This window comes from Mobula birostris, chromosome 1 (genome assembly GCF_030028105.1).
Source record: "Mobula birostris isolate sMobBir1 chromosome 1, sMobBir1.hap1, whole genome shotgun sequence".
Lineage (NCBI taxonomy): Eukaryota > Metazoa > Chordata > Chondrichthyes > Myliobatiformes > Myliobatidae > Mobula > Mobula birostris.
In genome coordinates this window covers 125,372,962-125,392,099 of record NC_092370.1, presented here as the reverse complement: position 1 = coordinate 125,392,099, position 19,138 = coordinate 125,372,962, and the positions used below count along the sequence as shown (strand labels likewise).

The window sequence follows — 19,138 nt, the reverse complement described above, 5'->3', positions numbered from 1 at the left end:
TGGAACTCTACTGCAATGAATTTGGGGGAGTTTATTGTTCCCTACAAAAGGCTTCTGCAATTACTCGGAGTGTTGTGAAGCCTTTCAGGTGAAGGGGGAGGGAAAGGCAGGTCAGGTAGAAGAGTGTCAAATCTTGTATAAAAGATGCCGAGATTGCCACAAATGAACATAAATCTCAGAGGGGAAGGAATCGACTTCAACAAGTGGTTAAAACTATTTTTATTTTTCGTTCTCTCTTTGACCCTTTTTCGTTCCTACGTTAACTCCGTTGTTATACGAATATAACAAAAGGAACCTATTGAGATCCACTTCGACCTCAGCGTCCTCTCTACAATCGAACTAGTGTGCATCTTCTTTGTGTCTGGTCGTTGCGTCAGAATTTGCAGGTTGTTCTTTATTTTGTATGAATTACTGCTGCTCGTCAATTTTGAGCCTGGATTTGCTTCTGCCATCTTGTTTCTTTTTAAATCTGCCTCGGCAAAATGTTATTAGCATTTAAACAATTAGGAAGGTTACACTGTGGGACACAATTGCATATATAGAAGTCCAGAGGCGCGATTTGGAGCGCAGAGTAGCCAATCGAATAAAGACATTGAAACTATCAGTTTTAAATGAAAACACGATATTTTTCTCATATTATGCACATTAGTCATATGACTATAGAAGAAATTGTATTCATTTACAATATAATTAAATTAATCTTCCACCTTGCTAATAATTTTTAACTAAATGAAAGCGATAATGCACGTGGCAGGTGTTTCACATTAGCTTTACAACTGTTCTGCACCAATCTCATGTTGCTCTAGTACTAATTTTTCTTTAAGAATAAAATAAGTCCACTTCTCTGTACATCGGTGGCCGCCTTACAAAAACATATACATTGATGGTTGGGTGTCATACCTTGATTCCATGGATATTAGAATGAAGCCATTCCTTAATCACTTAATCTAGTTAGGACTAGTGGGCGCATTTGTTACTCCACTTTTTTTTTTGTTTTGTTTGTTATTTTCTAACGTTTTGAAGGAAATTCCTTAAATTGTCCTCATAATACGGGCATTCTTATTCCAAAGCTTTCTTATGTTGGGTGACTGACTTGATACAACTTTTAAAAATTCTATTAGCTCCTCTAAAGTTTCCCTTCAGTATCAGTTACAACTCATCGCATGGTATCAGGCCCATGCCTTTAACAGCCATGCAAAAGGTCACACAACATATTTGTGTATATCGTTGGCATTTATTCTTTTGTGAATGTATTAGATATAGCTTTCTGTGTACGGAAACAGACACCCCTTCATAGTAGTTACAATATACGGATGGCCTCTTTTCACTACATAACCACTATCTTCCATGGTAGGTTTTTTTTAAAATACAGTGTATGTCATCATTAAGCCTTATATTTCTATTGGTCATTCATTTTATTTAAAATGTATGCATTTTCGAGATCAAATACATCAGTGGTACATTGTCTACAGGTGCTTATAAATTACACGTGTAGATCAGCGGAAAATCTTTTCACATAACAAAATAGATTAACTATGTGTACCCATTTCAGCCTATGTTTAACTCAGCTTAAAGTATGTCCTGGTTAAGTGCGTAGAACCATTAAATACAGAAATATCATAGTGCCATTTATAACTTTTGACTCAAACTTTTTAGTGTATATTTCTAATGTAAAATGTCACTGTACCCCATTTCCTGAATTTTCAACATTTTCAAAATTATTTTTCACTTCGAAACTATTAACAATGGATTAGATGGATTTGTCTTCCATTCTTTTTCAGATAGTTTAATACAACTGACCAGCCAGTATTTGAACTGACTTTAGTTAATGGAATAAGAAATATTCACTGGCAACAACTGATGTAATTCTGTCTATAATAGACGTTGGTTGTGCAAGTAAATGTTGATCAATATACATGGCTATTGAAACAGTAAAATTGCAACACGGAATATCATTGTGTTGATGATATATAAAGTTAAAGAGTTCTCGGGAGCTGGAAAGAATTAAATCGTATTTATTTTCTAAAAATCTAGGAATTAAAAAGTTACGTTTTGTATATAGTAGTTTTATACTTCACTTCTAACTTCAGGGGACAGCGTGCTCGCAGGTTATATGCTGAGAGGAGGCGCTTGACTTAAGTAATGAAGCATGAAATGTGCGAATCCCCACCGGAGCTGCCAGCACTTAGAAAGATTATACTGGCCGGTTCAAGTTACCAGAATTAGTACAGCTCACAAATTAATTACTATGCTGGCATCAATTTATTCTGTTAGCGTTTAGAGAGGAAGAAAAAGAACCAGGGAAGCGAATCGTTGTTTACATTTTATTACCATTGGTTTTCCCATGTTCTCGTGTAGATTCTAGGCAGTGTGTTCAAAGTTTGTGATCAAACAAGAAACTTTCTGAAGTAATGCAGAACATTGACAGCTAGTGGATCTGGCCCAAATTGTCACACCAACTATTTGCTTAAAGTATTTTAATTATTCTGAGTTATATTGGTGCGTAAAGGTATGCCACCTCGTTTAATTACACATAGTCACAATAACTGAACAATGTTTTGAGCTATAACCTTCAGTTACATGGTGCATTTTTACTGATACAGCGTTCCTTTGTATCGGCAAGCCAGGATGAGGGATGAAGATAGAAAATTATCGCTGCTCAGAATTACCGTTGACTTTTCAAGAAATGTTAAAAAGCACTATCCAAAATCTGGCAATTGCCTAAACAAAAAGTAAACATCAACGTGAGGTTTTCAATCCAATGAAAACAAATTGAACAATTCTGAAAATGTAAGTTTTTTCCCCCGTATTTCTTTATTGCAAGTTTTTTTTTGTTGAATTCTGGATTAAACTTCGTTAGAGCACAGTAGATTTCATTTTCTAAACAAAAAAATTAAATAAAGAAAACATTTATTTCTCAGTTTTCCTTCAATAGTGCAATTATAGGATTTAAATGTAAACTAGGAAAACAAGCTTGAGCGCATTTTATTCACGAATAAATACCTCAATTGAATTTATTCTGGAACGAAACGCTCAAACCATCTTTAGTCAGCACTGTGGATTCTTACGGGATATTAAGTGATATGGCTTTGCACCATCAAATAGCAAATAATAATTATGAACTGCAAATACGCAGCAATAAATAACATATTTTTGATAATGATACTGTTCAACTTCAAAATCAGATTGGCACTGTCAATTTGGATGCGTCTTCCAAAACTATTCACTTTAATACGCAACCAGATAATTAAGGATTTTATTTTGATGAAACATTTCTCTTTCGCTGTCTCTTTGCTCCGTTTCCAATTTTGTCGATGCGAATTCGTAGAAAATCGAGGTGTTTTTCTCCGTAGAGTATCACGTTGACTGCAATTCGTCCGGAAAGCAACGCATTCGTTTACGCAGTTGAGTTCTACGTTATCCCTTTTGAATCGCTGTCTCGTGAATGATACCCCGAAATGCTCTGAAGTTACTTAAATGAGTGTATCAACGCCGATTAGAAGTTAAGCACTTCGATATTTCTGTAACAAAGTTAGCTTACCGAGGATTAAATTCCATCGAGACTTCGAGCGAGTTGCTACTTCAAACATTGTTAGGGGATATATTTTTGGGGTCTTTAAACGGCGAACGAATACAAAATATGTGTCCAGCTCAATATAATCCCTGAAAAAGAGATAAAGAAACAGTAATTCCAGTAGATCTCTTTCTTGGACATATCGAATATATACATTAGCAACCGGGCGCCCGCTATTCGCTGTGCCAAGGATTCGTCATGTTGTCAGAACACCAATTTGAAGTGTTGTGTGTGAAGCCAGTGGCCAAAATACTGTATAACCAAACGGCAAACGTTCTCAAATGTTTGTCACTGTATATGTTATTTAGGAAAAATAAGTACAGTGGAACGCGCCCCCACGGTGCGAGATCTATTAAGAATCGTTTTAGAATAATATTTTTGAATTGGATGCGTACTTCAAGAAGCATTAATGAATCACTTTAATAGCGCCTGCAATGCCTTTCCCAGTTGTAACATCCGGTTTTACAGATGAGACGGTCTTGGGGATGGAGGGGAGGGGAGACCGGCATTATGCGTTTTCCCACCGCTCATAATTGTCCGAATTTATTTAATACAGTGAATCTTCATCAATACATATATTCAAGCCATTCTCTAGTAAAATAGCGAAAGCTCGTGCACGGTATTAGCAATGAGCCGCCGAGCGCATTGAGTGCTTTTCTGTGGCAACATCTTAACCTCTCAGATGTGCTTCGAGTGATGAGAGTATGGGCGACTTTTAAATCCATATAAAACAAGCACATTTCCATATTTTGTGGGAAAGGACAGATCTAAATATGTCTATGCGTGTTGGCGTATGCCTTGTGAGTAAGCTTCGCTCATATGTGTCTAACGTGCAAATATCTCTCTGTTCATTAAGTAAATATGTACATACTCATCATCGGTTTGCCAGGTTAAAAATATAGTCGGTACACTGCCGCCTATACCCTTCACGTATTCACCACTGTTTTTGAACGCAGGTGTATATTTACATACAGGTAAGCATACGGCATAAAGGGAGGTGACAGAGAACCTATTAACATGGAGTCTGTCGTATCATTCCTGGAAGAATGGATGATCTTGTGAAGAATTGTGCGTGGAGGTGAAGGGGTGGAGGATGGAAGACTTCCCGCAAAGATTGACCAGCTTTTCTGCCACACGTCTGCCCCGATGATAAACACTTACAGTAGCTGCCTCTTGCAAAAATATGCACGTCATCTGAAGATAGCGACATTCATAAGTCGACAGTCCCAGGGGGCTCTTTTCTGAGAGAGAAATAAAAGATAGGGTTTCTTCAGCAAGGACGCTGGGACTGACAGATAACAAAGGATGTGTCAAATTTATTTTGAGTTCTGCTATTTTTTCTCGGCGGCGGGAAGGCACTGTGGATTGAAAACCACTTCAAATGATGAAGTATCTATTTCCATTCGCTAGCGTTCTCAGACAGGCACGTAACAGCTTCTGCTGACTACGGCCGGATGCAAGCGGAGCGCATTTTTCTTAAGCACACTGTGCCCTCTAGTGATAACAACCTGGAAACTGATTATAATCCGGCACAGCGAGCGATCAATGCGATCGCATCTCAAAGATATAAACTTGCATTTCTTTAGCACTTTGTCGCCAATAAGGTAATGTTTCAGCGAATTCAATGTTGCAATGTAGAAAGCGCACCAAACACCAATTCACAACAGAAAAATGCTGACAATCAGAACTGCGTGCTTAACTACATTTTAGGGGATATTGAAAACAATGGAAATCCAATTATTAAGTATAGAGCGGGTGGACGCGGCGTAAAAACTTGAGAACAGTCTCCTGTTTCTCTTTTGGCGTAGATGGACTATTTCGTGATCATTTAAAAGACCGACTTTTAAATGAAAAGAGACGGTCACCAACTCCCGCTGAACTCTGAACCTGCCGAGGGTACCCTCGGAAATGGCGGAGTCTTACCCTATGGGAAAGGTCGAGGCTGAGAAACAGTCGTGCACAAGGGCAAGGATGTGCGCAGGGTGTGAGATGCAGTCAGAGGGTGGATCGCTTTTGCAGAGTATGTGTCGATGTGCTGGGAACTTGGAAGAGTTTTCATTGCAACCCAGTGAAATCCACGTGGAGCGCAACAGGTGTGCGTGCCCACGGAGCAAATGCTCCAGAACATTGGACAAGCGCTGATGCTGACAGATAAGATGTCCTCGCAGTATATGAGAGAGATAGTATGGGGAAAACTCACAGTTAACTGGAAAAGGAACCGGGAGAGGTTCATGTAGAACAAAGGACGAGAGTTAAGGGGGAAAGGCGATCCACCGAAATTGGAGATTTATGTTTTAACACAGTAAGGATAAACGAGGGAGCAAAAGACAATCAAGCAGGGATGAGCAATGCTAAGAGATTTTTTTAAAAAAACGAAGCGCAACACAGCGTGGTGGCAAGCGTCATTCAGGATTAAGAATAGTTCAGACAAAGAGCCTTATACAACCAGTGATCTTGCAGCTAATTATAGAACATTGAACAGTACTGCTCAGGAACAGCCCCTTCGGCCCACGATGCCAAATTAAATCAAATCTACCTGCCTGAACATTGTCCATATTACCCCCATTCCCTGTGTGCTCATGTGTCTATCCAAAAGCCTCTTAAATATCACTACACTACCCTATCCGCTCTAACGCTACCTCTAGCAGCCCCATTCCAGGCACTCCCATTGTGGAAAACATCTTTAGACTTTCACCCCTCTCGCCAGACATGCCAGGAACACTTTATATAGAAGCTTAAGAGTTTTGGTTTGAGTAAAATAAAAGATAAAAAATGCCAATAATGCAAAGAAGGAAAAAAATCTTTTCTCTGCTTCTTAGGAAGTCGCTTGCGCCCGAGAATAACTCTTTCCATTCTGTCTCTGTAGGTTTCTTGAGTTCATGAGCACAATGTGGGAACTGTAGGCTCTTCGCCACAGGGCGTAGAGGAGATGGCTGATGGGGTGGATGTGATGAACATTTGTGAGATAGTGCTCTCCCTGTGCTACTTACGCTAAGTTTCTGCACCAGCCGGAGGTTCTCAAACACCATTGCGAATGCTCCTTCTCCACTTTGAGTAGCTGTGAACCCATCCACCCAACATTTTCCCATTTTCTTTGAGGAAATTTAATCATCATATCAGACAGTGACTGGAAATGGGTGTGTGCTGGCACAGGTGTAAGAGGATGATAGGTATCTAATGTCAGAGAAGGGAAATTTACAGAGAACTGTATTTATATGATGTGCCCAATGACTGCATGGATTATAGGGATATAGTTTTCAGAAATGCAAAGAGATAAAGTAACTTGTATTTATTAAAACACTGTAACTCAATCATAAGGACTTGGTGATGTCAGAAACCCTGGGGCTACTATTATACAGTAGCTACTGATGTCAGTAGTTACAGTATCAATTTTCAACCAGCAGCCTTTTATTTATAATGCCTGGCTATAAATCCAATTCTCACAGCCAAAGAGCTCTGTTTTCATGCAGTAAATTTGCAATGTATTACATATGAGAAGCCAGGCCTTCTTCCCAAAGCATTTGTATAAACTCTGTTTCAAGTTGGCGAAGACCCAGGAGGTTCATTGAACTCCCTATGCACTTCTTAATCTCAGTTTGACCCAGTGCTTGGGTAATGCTGTGTCAATGAAACCTCACTGCAAAAATTAAGAAGGCTCGCCAGCAGTGATTTTGCTGTGCCTGACATGATTACCATTCAGGCAAAGGCTACAGAGGGATTCCCTGGCATCCAACAACAGTGTGCCATCAAGCTGGCAAAGCAACTGATGACAATTCTTCACTCTCAGACAATAAACAAGGATGAAAAAGTTTATATTTTTATAATTTTTTTATAAATGCAATAGTAAGTGAAATAACAAATGAGAAACAAAAATTGGAATATTGTGGAGGCTAAAATATCATGAAAATACATTGCTGTGTTAAAAATGATGGAATTATCAAATATTTTCAAAGGTATGACAACCCTCAGGTATTAAATTAGTTCTTCAGAGAAATTCTTTAGGAGTAATTATGCTTTATAATGCTTGGTTACACCTCATTTAACAAGACTTCATAATGTTTATACAGCAAAAATACCAGATTAAAAAAGTTGACATTACATCAAGTAACTGATACAAGGACTTTTTTGATACAAGGTCTTAGTATGGAAAAAGGCCCTTTGACCCACCTAGTCCATGCCTAGCATAAAATACCTATCTACATGAATCTCATTTTTCATCTCCCATAAAATACCTATCTACATGAATCTCATTTTTCATCTCCCATCTCCTTCAAATCCCCCTCCCGCCCCCGGTAATGCTTCGTGTGGGGAGCAGAATTCAACTGACAACAGGTACCAGAATTTCCTGATTAGAGTTTAGCTTGACGGTAAGCAGATTGACCATCACCATTGTCTCACCATTTTGTTAGTGCTTTTCCCTTGTACTACCTCAGTTTACTGATGTGGTGAAATGATCTGTGTGGATAGCATGCAAAACAAAGTTTTTTACTATTCCTTAGTATGGGTGACAAGAATGAACCAAATCCCAATTGCAATTGCTGGGCCATTGTGTTGCCTAGACTGGAGGGAGACAGAACATTATTATTGTTGAGAACTGCTTCATGTTTATCAATGGTCCAACATTATCAGTGTCACCAAACCTTAAAATTATATCTTAGTAAAGTATCTTTGCATTCCTTTCAAATTGACTTATTCTGAGGGAGAAAATAATGAATTTATCATGGGTGCAATTGCACTTGCTGTGGTGGCAAGAGTAGGAATAATTCTTGACAATATTGTTGCTACTCCTGCCATTGACCAATAGGTAGCTTCTGAATGGTGTACATTAGCACGAAAGTAATCCAATTAGTGCTGCCATAGATTAGAGGGATAGTGTGCTATACTAAGAAATGGCCAATTGAGAAATATTAGAATTGATTCTGACATACTATGTTAAATATATCTTAAACTTACCACATTGCATGAAGATAAAGACGTTCATACATATGGCCATTTCAACTGTCTCAGGTAACACTGTAAAACTATCTAGACCAGCATCTTATAGATTTTTCTTCTAACTATTGAGTCAGTAATCTGTAATTTTCAGGCTTGTTAAATGTAAATCAACAGATTACCAACACAGTAATTATTTTAGTTATATTTTAATTTTTAATTAGAAATGCAGTACAGTAACAGGCCCTTCTAGCTAAACAATCCCACACTGCCCAAATACAACAAGGAACTAATTAACCATGTATGCGCCTTTGGGATGTGGGAGCAAACTGGAGCACCCAGAGGAAACACGTATGGTCACAGGGAAAACTCCTTACAGACAGCTGCGGTAATTGAAACCAGGTCATTGGCACCATAAAGCATTAAGCTAACTGCTACACTGCAGTGCTGCCCAATGATGGTGGCACAGGTAGTGTGGAAGAAATTCAAATTAATGGCAAATGAATGGTTGCAAAGAAGAAGTCTTAGACATGCAGCCCTTTTTTTCCTAAAATTCAGAACAGTCCTAAAAGAGATTTAAATTCCATTTGACATTAAAATTCTTTCAAATTGTATTTATTATTTGCTTCTTAGCCAATATCTAATAAAATTGAGAATGACAATCTAAAGAGCAAATATGATGATTTTGTGAAATATATGTCTACTGAATTATTTCCAGAATACAATTAACTGCAGAAATCCCACAGTTTCTGTTGGCATTTTTAGTGCTCTTCCACATTTGTTGACAACATTTTTGATCATAGTTAAGAAAAATATTTTGAACTGGCAGGAATTAAGTTACTTATGAACATTGCCTGAAAACCTTATACTTTGTTACATGAATTTTAAGTGAGTTGTATATTTCATGCAAAACTGTAATTGGCACTAAGGAAGCTTCTTTCACCTTCCTTCTAATTTTATAATTATGTTTCAACTCTGAACAACATTTACATTACATTACAGATTGTGCCCTGTGTACCCTGGTTTGTTCTACATGACTGGCTGCACTGTAAACTTAGCAACATCTCAACCGATTGACATAAGCAAAATGATCTGAGAGCATAAAGCATCAGAAAAGCGGAAGTCAACACAACAGAGATCACTTTCTTTAAGGTCAGTGGTAAGAGGTATTGTTTCTTTGATTCTGAACCAAATTACTTTCCAGTAAGTTAGCCTCTTTTGGAGGTCATCCAAAACTGAAATGGGTCCTTTGGTTATGTTGGCCATCCAATACCCATTTACCCTAATCATACTGCTATCCTAATTTTATTCTCCCCATTCCCAGAACTCGTCCACATTTTGCACCCACACTAGGGACCATACAAAATGGTATTGAAGAAACAAACTCCTGAGATCTTGTATCACTAGACTCAAGGACGAAAAGCTGAACCACCCAACTCAAGGAACCTGTTAAGTTCATCAAGCTGAACCTCTTAAGCACTAAAAGCTCAATTTTTGAAGCCTTAATTTCCTAGTTTACCTCATCATGGCCTTTGCACTTCATTTGTCTGCCTTCACTGCCCTTTCTCTATAGCAGCTGTACTAGATTCTGCACACTATTTTCTTTTTGCTATCTTAATATAATTATGTACAGTATGGAATTATCTGACTATATGGCACACAAAATAAAAGCCTTTCACTCTATCTCAATGCATGTGACAATAATACACATTCACTTGGGATGCAGGAGCACCTGAAGGATACCCACACAGTCATAGGGAGAACTAACAAACTCCACACAGACAGCACTAAAGTTCAGAATTAAATTCAGATCACTGAAACTGTGAGACAACGGATTTCTTGGAGGATTGTCTGCACCTCCATAATGTCCTTTGATGAAAAACACAATGAAGGTAACAATATTGTACAATAAGAGCGATATATAATTATTGCTATGTCATCAGTGAAAAATGTAATTTATGAAAATCATCCATTATTCTTAATCTATCTATATGTGAAAAAGGTATGCAAAATATTTAGTCATTAAGGCTGTGGTTCTTTTAAGTAGTATTACCAATTTACCAACCAGTCGGTCAATTCTAAAATTATTTTGATTCCTCTTCATTTATGCAGGGAAAAAGATAGGGATAATTGAGTGATTAAATTTACTTTTAATGTGCTTATTTCATTTCTGATTACATTGTGTTACCACAGATCCGGCAGCTTATAGTAATGAAACTAAAAACTGGTTGAGTTTCCTGTAAGATATGACCTATGCAAATACATATCTCTGTTGCAACTTATACAATTATTGGGAAATATCTTATTATTTGTGTTATATAGTACATAGGCATTAATATTTTGTAAATGCACTTTCTTCAGTGGTCATAAAGAAAGTGTAACCTCTTTGAGCAAGTCTTTGACTTTAATCTCTAATCATTATTTTTTCTGAAGGATCAGCCTTTATAATTTTTGAGACTGCACCTCTGTAAAGCAGTTTAAGATGTTATGACAAATAAATAATCAGCAGCTGAATTACAAATAGAATGTCAAAATATCAACCTACAACCAGCCAACTATTTTATTAATATATTGGTATAGTTGTAATGTAAGTACATATAGCCAGAAAATTGCAAGCAGGAAAAGCTGTTAAATGAGGCAACATGGCTAAGAAAGACTACATCTTTGCTGCCTGTAGATTTGCTAAGAGGGTGTGGAGGAGGATGCAAGGGTCTTTGTCTCAGCAGCTGTGTAGCAGAGAACTCTCTGATCATGGAGTGTTCCTGGGACACACACCCAAGACAGGCATCAAGTGCTGTTGGAAGATCATCAACTCAGTGAAATACACTTTTTGGTCTTAAAACTTGTTGGTCTTCCAGCACATGACACGTCCGTAAGGGAATGCTGCCAACTTGCACATTCCAGGCAGAAGGAGTACACGCTGAGGGATGCATTGACGTTTGGTGCAATCAGTGCAAAAACTCTGTGAGAGAGGACAACATTTTATGACCTTTCCACTAACTAATGGCCATGAAGGGATGGAGCTGGGTGGGGTAGTCTCTCAAACACTGAAAAGCTGTATCACACCAGGGTGCCACCTGAGCAGCAACGTTGCTATGGTTTTAAAAATGTTAACATTATGGAATGTTCAGCATCAACCATAAAACAGTTTTGCACTGCTTATTTTTAAAATATTTTTTAGTATTTAAAAATCAAGCTTGTGAATTGAAATAATAATGAGATGGAGTTCGTCTACACGTAAACTGTGCTGTACCTGGTCTGCATCTGTATGCTGAAAAAATTCCATTCCGCAACTTGGTAGGTTCATCAAGGTTCATTTGAAAACTACCGAAAAGTTGGTAAAAATCAGCCAGGTCTCTTTAAAAAGCAGATTTATAAACCATTGCAAGGTGATTCAATGTAAAGGCTTAGTTGTTTTAAAAATTGCATCACAAACAAGTCTACAAAAGCTAGTTCACTTGGAAATTCAGCCTTAGGAATGTTTTCATTACCTTTCTCATGAATGCCACACTGCATCTAATGCAGGTATTTGCATTTCAAAAGTCCTACTTAATAATTTCTGCTCTACAGTCTAAATTAGCAGAATAAGCATAACAGAGGGTTTAAGGGAGAGAGGTGGGCTACTTGTGATCCCTTATCAGTGTCTGTGTAACATTAAACAGCATTACAATTTCAAACAGTGGAATGCAAGACATTTACTGATAGAAATCATTGGTTTCAGACAATTGTTCTTGCAAGGTGCTTTTTGATGGGCTTGAAGTTTTATATGGTTTTAGATTTAAAATTTAAAGGATCTGATTTGAAGTAAAGTTTCTTTACCAGCAATACTGTAAATGCTTTTGCAACTCACAAGATGCTGGAGGAATTCAGTGTATCTGGTAGTATCTGTAGAGAGAAATGGACAGCTGATGTTTTGGGTTGAGATTCTTGTGTCTCTGTAGATTTTCTTGCTATCTAAACACTGTAGCTGTTCTATTTCACTCATTGAAGTAGCACCTGCTGCTTTCAACCACAACCATTCTGCTAAAGAATAATTAGGCATCAACTGCAAATATTGTCCTGTGTGGTGATATGGTATATGAACAGATTTTAAGAAGCACACACACAGTATAATCTAACAAATGTTCTCAAGTTTTCAGACACTTAATCTGTCATTATAAAGGTGAGCACAGTAACAGATAGATTAATCCCTTCACCACTGGACCATAGCAAATATTCATCCACAACTGGATGGTAAGTTAAAACATTCCTTGTACACCATGATTTATGATCAATGCTGCAGCTGTAATCTGCAGTACCTCATGAACACAGTCTTCCAGCCTTCACTACTCAATTATCTAAACTGTGGCTCACTTCACATTCTTTACCGTATATTTTGGAAACCCTTCTCAAAAGAAGTAGGACATTCAAGTTGTGAGATACGTTACGAAAAGACTCAAACTCATGAGGATACAGGAATGGCAAACCGCAAATGACACCATTGTTCAGGTGAGCTTCATTACATAAATCCTTATTATGATTGGACTCCTTTTTCTTTCAAATCATCACAACATTATAACAAATATGGAGGTGGTTAAATAAGGGGGTTATAGTATATTGCATGTGCAATATTATTACCCTCTATTTCATTCTGATTTAATGCAGGATGCATTTGAAATTAGTTAGAAAAATGTTAAACTGACTTACCTATGCTAAGCAAACATTAGGGTTTATCAGTACAATTTAGACCATTAGACTATAAGACATAGGAGCAGAACTAGGCCATTCAGTCCATTCAGTCTGCTCGGCCATTTTATCATTCTTTCATGGATGATTTATTATCCCTCTCAATCTCATTCTCCCTGTAACCTTTGAGACCATGATTAATGAATAACCTATCAACCTCCGCTTTGTATATACCCAATGACTTGACCTACACAGCTGTCTGTGGCAAAAAATTTCACAGATTCACTACCTTCTGGCTAAAGAAGGTTTTTCTCATCTCTGTTCTAAATGGACATGTCTCAATTGTGAGGGTGTGCCTTCTGGTCCTAGACTCCCTCACTATAAGAAACATTCTCTCCACATCCACTCTATCTAGGCCTTTCAATATTCAATATGTTTCAATGAGATCCTCTCAATCTTCTAAACTCCAGCAAGCACAGGCTCAGAGCCATCAAACACTCCTCATATGTCAACCCGTCCATTCCTGGGATCATTCTTGTGAACTTCCTCTGGATCCTCTCCAATGTCAGCACATCTTTTCTGAGATAAGAGGCCCAAAAGTACTCATAATATTCCATGTGCACTCTGATCAATGCCTTAGAAAGCCTCAGCATTACATCCTTGCTTTTGCATTCTAGTCCTCTTGAAATAAATGCTAACATTGCATTTAGCTATACTTTAGGGAATTCTGCACAAGGACTCACAGGTCCTTCTGCACCTCTGATTTTTGAATTTTCGCTACATTTAGAAAATAGTCCATACCTTTATTCCTTCTGCCAAAATGCATGTCTGTGCATTTTCTTACACTATATTCTACCTGCCATTTTTTTGCCCATTCCCCCAAGTCCTGCTGACACCCTGCTTTCTCAACACTACCTGCTTATCTTCATATTGTCCACAGACTTGGCCATCAATTCCCTGTCCAAATCATTGACATATAACATGAAAAGAAGTGGCCTCAACACCGACCCCTGCAGCACACCACTAGTCACTTGCAGCCAACTAGAAAAATCCCCTTTATTCCCACAATTTGCCTCTTGTCAGTCAACCAATCTTCTATCCATGCTAGTACCTTTCCTGTAATACAGTGAGCTCTTATCTTGTTAAGTAACCTCATGTGCAGCACTTTGTCAAATGCATTCTGAAAATCCAAATAAACAACATCCACTGACTCTCCTTTGTCTATCCTGCTTTATATCTATTTCTTGGTAAACAGCACCATCTCATGAGAATTTTGCACATTGCATGTTATTTGTTGAGTCTATTAATGAGGAGCCTATTAGGTTTGCTTGCATGCAGTCATTGAGAAGGAAGTACATCTGAGACTTCCATCCACACGTGCACTGTTAGAGACAGAGATTTGACACAAAGGCTCATTGATAAATTTGAAGAATTGAACCTGTCAGCTGCTCTTTTGCTGGATTCATCGTAGGGAACTACTCTGGGAAAGCCTCCTCTTGTACCCTAAAGGAATTGGTGCAAGATCCAAGACCTCATTGATTGATACTTACAAACCTTTAAGGCAAGAGTTGTGAAAAGCTGCATTAACAGGTGTAACATCATATTATCAAAAAGTTGATGAATGCACAGAATGCATAGATGGCAGCATGGTAGCATAGTTGTTAACAAGTTGCTTTACAATACCGGCTGTAAGATCAGAGTTTGATTCCCACTACTGCCTGTAAGGAGTTTGTACATTCTCCCCATGTCTGTGTGGGCTTCCTCTGGGTGCTCCAGTTTCCTCTCAAAGATATATGGGTTAGGATTAGTAAACCGTGGGGATGTTATATTGGTGCTGGAAGACTGCGGACAATTGCAGGCTGCCTAGCACAACTCTTGCTGATTTGATTTGATGCAAATAATGTTTTTCACTGTATGTTTGGATATACATGTGACAAATAAAAATAATCTTTAAAATAAAATCTTTAAGATCTTTAATCTTTCTGAATACATAAATATATTTTAATAATGAAGAATTAATACATAGTTTATTGCAAATATACAGTACATCCATCTCAAGCATGCCAAACAGGTAGTCAAATCATGTCTAATAGAGAAGTTAAAGATAGTTTTAGGTCAAAGGAAAAAGATTGAAAAGCTGCTAATAAAACACAGCACGATTTTGAATTGGGGGAAATTTCAGAATACAGTAAAGGAGGACCAACAAATTGATGAGGAAATGGAAGGCAGACTGCAAGTTCTCTTGTGAGAATTTTTTTTAATGCAGACTGTAAAAGGAAACAATAATTAGAAGTTTATGTGAGGCTCTTAAGGTCTAAAATTAGAGATATCATTAAGGAATAAATGATTTAAAGACATTAGAATCAGTTTTATTATTATTATCTAATATGGTTTGAGTTTGTTTTGCGGCAGGAGTGTAATGCAAAGACATAAAATTGCTATAAATTATAAAAATAAATTGTGCAAGGAAAGGAATAACAGAATGTTGTTCATGGATCATTCCGAAATCTGATGGCAGTGGGCAGAAGCTATTTCTGAATTATTAAGTGTAGGTCATCAGGCTCCTGTACTTCCACCCTGATGGTAGTAATGAGGAGAGGGTATGTCCCAGATGGTGAGAGTCCTAAGTGATGGATGCTGCTTTTTTGAACATGTATTCGATGGTGAGGAATTTTGTGCCTGTGACAGAGCTGGCTAAATCTACAACCCTCTGCAGCCTCTTGCGATCCTGTGCATTAGAGCCTGCATACCAGTCTATGACGCATTCTGTCAGAAAGCTCTCCACCATGCACCTATAGAATTTCCAAGTATCTTTAATGACAAACAAAATCTCTTCAAACTTCTAACGAGGCATAGCCACTGTTGTGTCTTCTTTCTGATTGCATCAATGGGTTGGGCCCAGGATAGATCCTCGAAGATGTTAACATTCAGGAACTTGAAGCTGCTCATCCTTTCCAATCCCTTTCAGTGATTACTGGTGCCTGTTCTCTTAACTTCCTTCTTGAAGTCCACAATCAGTTCCTTGATCTTGCTGATGTTGAGTGTGAGACCATTGTTGCAACACCATTCAACCAGCCAATCTATCTCACTTCTTAATTGGTAATTGGTTTATTATCGTCAAATGTGCCGGGATACAGTGAAAACATTTGCTTTGCATGCGATCGAAGCAGGAAAAAAATCAAAATGCATTGAGGTAGTGCAAAGGCAAAAGCAGTAACAGAATGTTGAATACAATATTACAGTTCCAGAGGCAGTGGATGCAGGTAGACAATAGTGCAAAGGCCACACCAAGGAAGATTGAAAGACCAGAAGTTCATCTTAATCATACAAGAGGTCCATTCAAGAGTTCTATAACAGCAGGATAGAAACTGTCCTTGAGCATGATGGTGCATGCTTTCAAGATTTGGTATCTTACACTCAATAGAAGAGAGAATGATTGAGATGGGAGGGATCTTTGATTATGTTAGCTGCTTTCCCGATTCAGTAGGAAGTGTATACAAAGTCAATGTAAGGTAGGCTGGTTTTCATGGTGGTCTGAGCTGTTTTCATAATCTCTGCATTTCTTGCTGTCTTGGACAGAGCAGTTGCTATGGTTGCCAGAGCAGTGATGCATCTGGATAGGATGCTGTCTATGGTGGACCCATAAAAACTGGTGAACAAATGAAATGAAGAAAAAGCGACAGGGTAATGGAGTCTGACATCAGTAGTAGGGAAAATGCTTGAAACTCATGGTTGTATAGTAATTACAAAATAATAGTAGGATTGGACAGAGTGAACATGTATTTATGAAAAGAGAATAGTGTTTGACAAATCTGTTGTTTTCTTGAGATGATGACAATCAGTGCATATGGTGCATTTGGACTTTATAAAAGCCTTTGATGAAGTGCCTTGCAAGATGTTATTAAAAAGATTAGAGCACATGTGATTGTAATACAGTATCTTGGTATGGACTGAGAATTGGCTATTGGGCAAAGAACAAGGAATAAGAATAAAGAGATCATTTTCAGGTTTAAATACTGTGATTAGAGGTTGCCAAATGGATCGGTGCTGGGGCTCTAGCAGTTCAATCTTTATCAATTATTTGGACAAGGGAACTAAGTTTAATAAATCTGAGTTTGTTCCTGATATTAAGGAGAACATATAGTCTTCAATGAATTATTAACAAGGTAAGTGAATTTAAAAGGATATGGCAGATAGAATACAATGTGGAAAATGTGCGGTCATCCACTTAGTGGGAGGTAGAAAAAGACCAATGCTGACAGTGAATGATGTTGGTGCTCAGACAGTCCTACATGTCCTTCCTGAATGACTGAAAATTAATATACAGGTAGGGCAAGTAATTGGTAAGGTAAACTTTGTTAGTTCCTACTGAATTGATCTTGATTTTTAAAAAATTGTTTCAGTATGTTTTATTAGTTTTAAATATCTCTGAATATTGACAGCGAGCTGAACCAGTGAGCATGGATTTCCTTATCCAGTCAACAACAAGCAGGCACTCACCTCCAGCTTGTCCGACGCATGCGCAGAATCCATTGGGAAATATCGCAAGATCCAAGTCTGCGCAAGACAACGGCAACAATAACAGAAGCATCTCAGAAAACTTGTAACAGAGCTGCAAATGCAAAGTAAACCACTGGTTGCTTCCTTTCCTTTCTTCTCCCATCAAAGATTTCAGCTGCTGTTTTACATGGGAGGATTGCATTGCACTGCATAGGGAGTTTCCACCAAGGAATAGACTGGTACCTAGATGCAAATTGATAATAGGGGAATCTGTAAGAGTTAGAAGTGTGGTTACCATGTATTGTAAGTAAGCAGTGAGCATGGACCTTTTATATTCTGAGCCATTCTGATTTTGAGGGAAGAGCCCAGACACCCGGGATTACTCTTTGGTTCTTCTTCCAAATAGACATAGAGGATTCTTTATGGCAGCCATGTGTGAATGAATGTTAGGTCCCAGTTAAACAAGACTGACCTCATCATGTTATATCACTTTGTTGGCCTAGCTTTTTACTTTGAAATCTCTGGAGTGAAACTTACCCACTGTTTTCCAACACGAAAGCAGTTGTGTTACCAAATAAGCTGGAGTTATAATAAAGTGAACAAGATTCACTGAAGTGGTAATGAGAAAAACTTGAAAGAATTGCATTTCTACAGACTCTTCACAGCATGAAGTATCACTCTATACCCTGAAACTAATCCTAATCCAAGCCCAGCTTGAGATCGACATCGATCATATTCCTGTCAACTCTTAAAAACATCCCTTCCAATTTTAATTATGTGTACCTATTTCTGGGTTCTCCTGTGTTCTATACTATTTTATACTGAAAACGTAAGTTGTTGGTCATCATCAATATGTCTAACTCTTACAATGATGGCTCCATTGGTGGAGTTCATCCATGGATGTTGTATCCTAGCTGCTGAAGTTGATACTCAAGACAGGACTGTTGCCCACGCAGAAGGCTCTCCCTCTCCACACAGCTGATGAATCCAAAGGGACGACAAAGACCGATAGTTTGGCACCAGCAGTGTTGTAGGAGTTGCCAGTCAGCTTTGATCTCACGTTAGGACTGCCCTAGGGATTCCAGCTCTAGGTTTTTCCTCAGGGCTTACCCCCAAAACCATCCCCATGAGTAGGTACAGCCGCAAGGCAGCAGAAGTTTGAGATCTGACTTTTCCTTCTCCTAGATGAGGTGCCAATCAAGGCTGATTAGCCTTATCTGCCCAAAGTGACTGGTTTTGAGGGACCTTTGCACCTTCTGCTGTCAGTAGAAATGGTTCCACCAGGCTTAGTAACTAAGCTACATGTGAAGGCCAGGAGATGGACTTGTTTGACAGAGATGCACACCATTGGCAACATTTAATAGGTAGAGGATGCTTATCCCCACTAACCCCCGAGCTATGACAACCTTAAGAAACCGCTCTTACAATCGAGTGGTAGATTTAATAAAGTAATTTAATGGTGGGTTG

At 38.3% G+C, this 19,138-nt stretch overlaps 1 long non-coding RNA gene across 1 annotated transcript; it reads right to left on the bottom strand.

The window, feature by feature from the left end:
- Positions 1 to 2,932: 2,932 nt before the first annotated feature.
- Positions 2,933 to 17,962, bottom strand: LOC140204714 (uncharacterized). The gene is made up of 3 exons (XR_011887696.1): positions 17,672 to 17,962; positions 4,736 to 4,815; positions 2,933 to 3,663 (listed from the first exon to the last, which is right to left on the bottom strand). It is a non-coding gene; the product is annotated as an uncharacterized lncRNA (long non-coding RNA).
- Between the last annotated feature and the right edge of the window lie 1,176 nt (positions 17,963 to 19,138).